Source organism: Arachis duranensis, chromosome 1 (genome assembly GCF_000817695.3).
Source record: "Arachis duranensis cultivar V14167 chromosome 1, aradu.V14167.gnm2.J7QH, whole genome shotgun sequence".
NCBI classification, from domain to species: domain Eukaryota; kingdom Viridiplantae; phylum Streptophyta; class Magnoliopsida; order Fabales; family Fabaceae; genus Arachis; species Arachis duranensis.
The window spans coordinates 43,276,775-43,279,282 of record NC_029772.3 but is presented as its reverse complement, the minus strand read 5'-3'; the positions used below and the strand labels follow the sequence as shown (position 1 = coordinate 43,279,282).

The 2,508-nt window shown below is 38.8% G+C and overlaps 1 non-coding gene across 1 annotated transcript; it reads right to left on the bottom strand.

Moving 5' to 3' along the window:
• Window positions 1–565: 565 nt before the first annotated feature.
• Window positions 566–669, bottom strand: LOC127742457 (small nucleolar RNA R71). Its single transcript, XR_008003730.1, has one exon. It is a non-coding gene; the product is annotated as a small nucleolar RNA R71 (small nucleolar RNA).
• Window positions 670–2,508: the final 1,839 nt, after the last annotated feature.

Here is a 2,508-nt window from a genome sequence, read left to right as displayed (position 1 = left end):
AAGGAAAAAGACACTCTTGTTGAAGCTGATCCTGAACCTGAAAGGACTCTGAAGAGGAAACTAAGAGAAGTTAAATTACAACAATCCAGAGACAACCTTTCTGAAATTTTTGAACAAGAGAAGGAGATGGCAGCCGAACCCAACAACAATAATGCAAGGAGAATGCTAGGTGATTTCACTAAACCAACGTCCAAATTTGATGGAAGAAGCATCTTTATTCCTGCCATTGGAGCAAACAATTTTGAGCTAAAGCCTCAATTAGTTTCTCTGATGCAACAGAATTGCAAGTTTCATGGACTTCCATTAGAAGATCCTCATCAGTTTTTGGCTGAATTTTTGCAAATTTGTGACATTGTTAAGACCAATGGAGTTGATCCCGATGTCAATAGACTTATGCTTTTCCCTTTTGCTATAAGAGACAGAGCTAGTATATGGTTGAACTCACAACCTAGAGATAGCCTGAACTCTTGGAAAAAGCTAGTCAATGCCTTCCAAGCTAAATTCTTTCCACCTCAAAAGATGAGTAACCTTCTTGGATAAATTCTTTCCTCCTCAAAAGTTGAGCAAGCTTAGAGTGGATGTTCAGACCTTCAAGCAAAAAGATGGTGAATCCCTCTATGAAGCTTGGGAAAGATACAAGCAGATGACCAAAAAGTGTCCTTCTGACATGTTTTCAGAATGGACCATATTAGATATATTCTATTATGGTCTATCTTCGTTTTCCAAATTGTCATTGGACCATTCTGCAGGTGGATCCATTCACTTAAAAAAATGCGTGCAGAAGCTCAAGAACTTATTGACATGGTTGCAAATAACCAATTCATGTACACTTTTGAGAGGAATTTCGTGAATAATGGGACGCCTCAGAGGAAGGGAGTTCTTGAAATTGATGCTCTGAATGCCATATTAGCTCAGAAAAAAGTGTTGACTCAACAAGTCAACATGATTTCTCAAAGTCTGAATGGATGGCAAAATGCATCCAACAGTACTAAAGAAGCAGCTTCTGAAGAAGCTTATGTTCCTGAGAACCCTGCAATAGCAGAGGTAAATTACATGGGTGAACCTTATGGAAACACCTATAATTCATCATGGAGAAATCATCCAACTTTCTCATGGAAAGATCAATAAAAGCCTTAACAAGGCTTTAATAATGGTGGAAGAAACAGGCTAAGCAATAACAAGCCTTTTCCATCATCTTCTCAGCAACAGACAGAGAATTCTGAGTAGAGCCCCTCTAATTTAGCAAATTTAGTCTCTGATCTGTCTAAGGCCACTTTAATTTCATGAGTGAAACAAGGTCCTCCATCAGAAATCTGTTGTACCTCAAGTTTTAATGCAATTACTATTTTTTTCTATCCAATTCGATTTATTCCTGTTCTAAGATATTCGTTGCACTTCAACTTGATGAATGTGATGATCCGTGACACTCATCATCATTCTCACCTATGAACGCGCGTGATTTACAACCACTTCCGTTCTACCTTAGACCGGGCACATATCTCTTGGATTCCTTAATCAGAATCTTCATGGTATAAGCTAGAATTGATGGCGGCATTCATGTGAATCCGGAAAGTCTAACCTTGTCTGTGGTATTCCGAGTAGGAATCCGGGATTGAATGACCGTGACGAGCTTCAAACTCCTGAAGGATGGGCGTTAGTGACAGACGCAAAAGAATCACTGGATTCTATTCCAACCTGATTGAGAACCGACAGATGATTAGCCGTGCTGTGACAGAGCATTTGGACCTTTTTCACTGAGAGGATGGGATGTAGCCATTGACAACAGTGATGCCCTACATACAGCTTGCCATGGAAAGGAGTAAGAAGGATTGGATGAATGTAATGAGAAAGTAGAGATTCAGAAGGAACACAGCACCTCCATGCACCTATCTGAAATTCCCACCACTAGATTACATGAGTAACTTTATCTTTATTTCCTGTTTATTTTATTTATCTTTTAATTAACTAATCTAATCACATTTGAATCCGCCTGACTAGGATTTACAAGATGACCATAGCTTGCTTCATACTTACAATCTCCGTGGAATCGACCCTTATTCATGTAAGGTATTACTTGGACGACCCAGTGCACTTGCTGGTTAGTTGTGTGGAGTTGTGACTAAGTGTAATTCATGTGTGAGAGCTACCAAATTATTGGAGCCATTGTTGATGATCACAATTCCGTGCACCAGACACCCTACATACAGCTTGCCATTGAAGGAGCCTTGCGTGTGGGAAGAGGAATACAAGAGGAAAGCTTAAATAAGAAGGACAAAGCATCTCCAAAACTCCAACATATTCTCCATTATTGCATAACAAGTAATTATTTCAAGCTCTTTTATTTTTCTAATAATTCAAATTGATAATTATAATTGATATCCTGACTAAGAATAATAAAATAAACATAGCTTGCTTCAAACCAATAATCTCCGTGGGATCAACCCTTACTCACGTAAGGTATTACTTGGACGACCCAATGCACTTACTGGTTAGTGGTACGAAATCATA